Here is a 6,192-nt window from a genome sequence, read left to right as displayed (position 1 = left end):
TTAGTAAAGTGACCCGCAAGGAGGTGAATTAAAACTAACCATAATTAATCAAGCGAATAATTTACTAATTCTTTTTGACACATTAATTTTACTTTCATTCACCAATACAATAGAATATAGCGCTTTGGGTTCATACGTTTAACAATGAGACGATTATTTATCTTGTAAATGTAATTAAAAGGAATAATGAATAATTATGGCTGTTAATTTTCGCTATATAACTCCTCAAAAAACATAGTTTGACACCTTTAAAGCTAATTCGATAACTATATAGCGATTTGTTGTTTATTTTGGCGAAATTTGGATCAAATATCTTCCCCTCTTTTATGTGTCAGGGTATTTTGAAGCTTTCTCATGAAATCGACCAGTTTTTACTTTATCTGTTCAGACAGGTGACATGTTGCATCATCAACCCGATTTTATTTTTATTTTCCATTTGAATCATCATAAACTGTACTTTTTAGATTCAACGTGTCATGACGTAATAAGGACTCTGGCTGTGCTGAGTCAAATTGATTGATTTGTCCTATTAACAGTATGACAACAGTATGTGCACTAAATGCAAATTAACCCAAAATACAATACATTTCATTAACTATTATTTAATTAGGAAATAAAATGTCTTCAATTCATTTTTTTATTTTTTTTATTTAAAATTGTTCAGGTCATGAAAATATGAAATGTATTTACAATAACTGTTAATATTTGTACTGCTTTCTTTTATTTGTTAACTATAACCAACTTTGAGTTCATGTCAGAATATAATGTGAAAGGAATTTGTGTCTAAATGTAAACAATGTTTTTATTGAAGTGAAGCAGATTGTTTCATTTCCTGAGCTCAGAGTCACACCTTTGTGATAGACATGAGAAAAAGATCCAGGCAGAAAAATACCAGAATGTTCCTTTAAGGCTGGAGATGATCTCATACTCCAGCACAGGCCTGTGAATACCAGCATGTTTAAACGGGCCAATCCCACTTCTTACTTCTACACCATCCCTCATTTTCAACTTGGCCCCGGAACAGAGTTACAAGGGTAATGGCAACCTTCCAGACCCGGATACGTCATCAGTAGTCGTCGATAGCCTTTACGTAAATGGACGCAACGAACCACTTCATGACATCGTGATGCTCTGTTGGCTAGTAACCCGCGCTTCTCCGCTGCAGGAGGAAGGGAAACTTCGCTGCTAGACTTGAGGTAAATTTTGGGCACCACATGGCATCAACCGGGAAGAAAATGCGACACGGAAATATGTTGAATGAATGCGCGACAGTCACGCACAAACCAGCCTTACGACAACTTTGTAACGTTAGCTAGCTAGAGACATCGGAATATAATGGTTTTATTGTTACGCTTTTTATCAGGAAAACGTCTATAATACATTGAAACGTCATGAAACTAAGATTATACAATGTTAACGTCATTTTCAAACCTCATTTTGGAGGGCGCTATAGCCCTGTGTCACTAGAATCTGGACACACTACCCTAACGGAGGGGGAGGGGAAGAGGGGTGTCTTGGGATTGGGCCTAACTCTAAAAAAATAAACTATCGATCAAAGATGGTTTCGATCTGCTCGGTGTTTGAACAAGTCACTATTTGCGGCAGCAGAACACCTCGGAACACCATCAGGTCAGATTTCCGTCTCCGTCATTTACGCAAAATAAACTCTCACAAACATGGATTTCAAAACAAAGCGTCACCCGGCACGCGACCAATCACACGTCATTTGTTCTCGACGAAGCTGACAGCACTCTCTGCTCTTTAAGACCTTTTTAAGTGGCTTGTTTTTTTTACCATCACCGGACAGAATCAGCCTCACAAACCCAGGTGGAAGAGAAAAACCCTGAGGTATTACCAGCTGCATGTGTGTGTGTGTGTGTGTGTGTGTGTGTGTGTGTGTGCGCGCGCGTGTGTGTGTGACCACATTAATAGATGAAACCCCCCTCCAGTGCAGGTATGACACAGACCCCCCCTCGACACTGTCACTGCTCTAATCCCACTTCCTGTGTCTCTCCTAGCAAGGTGAGCTCATAAGGGCACACGCTGAAGTCATCAGTGTTGACACGGGTGGCGAGAGGGCAACGGTGTGAGCGACACCGCGGCCGCCACGGCCAGCCAGGCGTGTCCAAACCCCTCCACCACCCCCACCGCCTCCGGCTGGAGTCACCACTTCCTCTCCTCTGCTCCCCCTGCTTCCGGCTGCAGCCTCGGGCCCATCACCTTGTTCAGCTTTCATTCTCTCCTGAAAGTGTTATTAGCAGGTCAGGGTGGGCTCTCGTGAGCACAGGCGTGAGGGCGAAACACGCCAGGTATTCTGAGCGGGATAACGCGTTTTTTAATCCTCATGAAGCGCCTGATTCTGATTTCTCTGCGTGTCTCTCTGGGTGAGCAGGAGCGCTGGTATTTTTAAATTAAAACCTCCCCGTGCTTGTAGACATGAGAGGCAACTGGACACTGATGTAAAAATCTTTACGCTAGTAAAAGAATGTAGTAAAAGCAAGTGCGGTTGCCTCGGACACGGCTTCTGAGGGTTTACAGATTTAGACGTGATAGACGGGAACATCAGCGGACATCTCGACATGTCTTCATTAACAATACTCAGACATCTCAATTTAAACAGATGACATCGTGTGAAAAGGAAGACGTGGGGATGATTATCAGATTATAGGAATTACACCCCGAAATCATCAGCTGGTTAGAAATAGGATGTTTTATTTGATCTGTAATGAACGACACTGTGGATTCCTGGCTGACATTAAAGGCCTCAGTGTGCTTCAGATGAAGTACTTGTCAGACGGTCAAACAGGGTCTGAAATCTCCCCCCCCCCCCCCCACACACACACACCTCCGAACACCTTTTTAGATGATGGAGTTCCTGAAAACTTTTGTAGAAAGAAATTCACACAAGTGCGTCCGAAGTGAACAAGTTCAAGTTCGAAGTTCTGTCCTCCAGTTCTGAAAAGTGAAGACAAAACAGAATTTCCTGAAGCCTGCATTCTTTCCGATGGCCATCAGGGGGCAACTCAAAAAGAAGCAAAAAGTTGCAAAAAGAAGTCTGGTTGTATAGAAGTCTATGAGAAAATGACTCTACTTCTCTCTTGATTTATTACCTCAGTAAACATTGTAAACATGAGTTTATGGTCTCAATCTCTAGTTTCAAGTCTTAGCACAATATATTGCATCGCTTGATCTGACCGTATGCAAAAATGTCCACATATTCGTGGTTTACAGAAACTCCTTTGCTCTTGACGGACAGGAGTCATAATTCTGCTGAAGGACTTTGTTTGAACGTAAAACATTTGACTGTCTCGTATGAACACGTTCTCCTTTAAGACAATTTTGGATGAGACTTCGTACCCATGAGTTCTTGGGACACACTGAACCCTTAAGTCAGGTATAAAGTTTTGAGGTCGACACCACTTAGTCTACAGCTGGTTCCCTCTGAATCTGCACTGGAAAGGCCCACCAGCCCCCAAGTGAAACCTGAGGAGTCTACATGTTGCTCTAACTCATGACCACAATGTTCACTATGTCAAACTCATATCTGCTCGTCTTGAATATGCACTTCCTACAAGCTGTATTTCAGTCACAAGCATCTGAAATATGACCTCATTAATAGCGTCAAAATAATAATCACTGCATCGTTTTTGTGTGATTTTTCTGTTATCCTCCTCGCTCTTGTTAGAAGTCAACTGTGCCGTTTGGATGCATAACCCCACAGCCATAAATATCCGCCTCTTGACACTGCGTCGATGTGGGTGGGCACGGCACGTCTCTCACACAGAGTTCACAAATCAAATCCAACGTGCAGGCTGAGCCGCGGCATTCGTTTCACTTGAGCACCAGTTTGGTGCTCATAGCGAGCAGGACTAATAAAAAAGATATGACGTTATCGTCACATGGATGGGGAGATTTATAGCTTACAAGTGACGACCCAAATGTGCTGATATAGTAAAACTTCTGAAAACTAAGAAGTCGCTTCTGACTTTAATGAACTACATACAGCACAGGACTAAATAATCTGGTGACATCAGACACTGGTTCCCTAAGTTTTAGGCTTGTTAACCGTTTAAGATCCCTTGTCTCATGTTGCAGACTATGAGTAATATTCCCTTCACATTTGAATAGTTTTAAGAAGCACAAAGAGGTAAAACTATCCAGTATTTCACAAGAATCAAACAAAAAAATAGACAAAAAGTCAGAAACATTAACAGAATTTGTCTCACAATCCTTCAAATTTGTCCTGTGACTGCAGATTGCAACCAACCCGAAACTTCTTCCCATGTGACAAACATGTAGCAGAACATACGAAGGCCGATGCGTAAATGCCCAGTTGTGACTCCCTTGTTCCTCAAAGTCTTCCGTTGTATCTACGCTGAAGTACCGATAGGAGCTAGTAAGTATTTTACTGGTACCTGATCCATAACACTAAATTACCCTGTAAACCCAACACTGTGCTGAGGCGTTTATTAAAAACCAGGGTAAAAATGAGATGAAGCCTGGCTTCGGATTGCATGTGTTTGCGAGGCGACGTTGGGAGCAGGTGTTCGGGGCGCTGCGCGAATCCGGAGTGAGGACGTCCCTCATAATCACCATGTAAACGTTCCTCATTGGACCGACTTAGCTGGAGCGCAGACTCCCTCCGAAGTGGCTGCTTAAAGAAAACGTCTTCCTGTCTGAGGAGGCACCACGGCACTGGTTCCCAATTAACGCGACATATGTTTATTCAAATCTCCGCACGGGTGTGAAAGAGGGCTTCAGGAGGCACCACCCGCCGAGGCTGTGAAAACAGAGGGCGGTGGAATTAAGTGAGGAAAGACAGAACGGAGAAATCTTGTGAGAAGGCAAAGATAGCACTTAGTGCTCAGCGGAATTCGCACTCGGTAGCTTACGAACTCTTGGTGAAGTGCAAATGTATTCCTCGGCAACCCAGAAACAAACAAGCTGCCACTTCCTTTTGCCTATAATTAGCTGGTAATCAATGCTGGGTGGGTTTCTGTCCTGTCAGACATCCACAGCCACCGTGGGGCAACACTAGACCTGCAGCTGTACTCTCAGGTGTCAGATGACATCCGACATACATTTGGCCACGTTTTCAGGAACGGCTTCCTTAAAAAAAAAGGACAATTTAGTTCAAGTGACGCCATGCAGCTTTATTTTTGTGTGTGAACTTTTGAGGATATTTTGACTTGAGAAAACCCTAAAAAAATCCACCACCACCTCCCTGATCCCCGGTGGAGTTCTTAGACATCTCCATTGGCACATGTGCCACTTTCTCCAAGAGCTTGTTTAGGAGAGGGGGGAGTGTTGTGGTGGTGGGAGAGTAATGGGACAGTTTGCACTCTCTTGTTGGCCTATGAACCCTCGCTAACCCCCCCTATAAACACAGAGAGGGGATGTGTAGGCTGAAGGCAAAACAAGCACCACGCCACAGTTACCCATGTGACCTCTCAGAGTTCATATCGTCATTTCATATTCCAGTTGATGCCGCTTTTGACAACATATGTTATTGATTATCTCATGGGAATCTCACAGGTTCTCTTGTTGTTTTCTGTCACTTTCCAAGTCTGCAAAATGTAGAATTTAGAGACCTCATCTTTTTCTGCATGCTGTCAAATCCAGTGCACAGCTTCCTCGTCTGCTCAGGGTGTGACTCATGCTGTGGCATTTGAGTGATCACATGTTGAGTGTGTCAAAACTTTCACTCTGACTTTCAGGCATTTCAATTAATCTCGAGGTTTTCAAGAAATCCTCGGTAGCTAATTTTAAAACACACTCATTTTCCACTCTGCTCAGAAGAACCAGATAAAGAAATGATATCTTTTCTTCCAAATTGCCAGTGCTTTCATCATACCAATGTTGAAAAGTAAGTGTTGCGATACACGACGTATAGTGTTGAAGTTAGGTGATTACTCGGCTGTTGGAGGGGTTTTCCAGTGATTTAGTTTTATAAAGTTTATAAAGTAGGTGTCCTAAATATTAGTCCTAATATGGATCAAGCTTAAAAAACACTGGATCCAGTTAAGGCCTTTACACACCGGGGGGGCTTTTTTTGGTGCAATTTTAACTTTTGTTTTTGTCATGAATACTTTCACACAGACACAAAAAAGCTTTTTCGTAAAGTGGCAGATTTCTGGTGAGTATTTTGCATTTCCGTGTTTATTCGTCACCCCCGGAAAAAACCTTTAAACT

This window comes from Pholis gunnellus, assembly GCF_910591455.1.
Source record: "Pholis gunnellus genome assembly, chromosome: 21".
Lineage (NCBI taxonomy): Eukaryota > Metazoa > Chordata > Actinopteri > Perciformes > Pholidae > Pholis > Pholis gunnellus.
The sequence above is the reverse complement of the archived record's forward strand: the minus strand, read 5'-3'. Positions refer to the sequence as shown.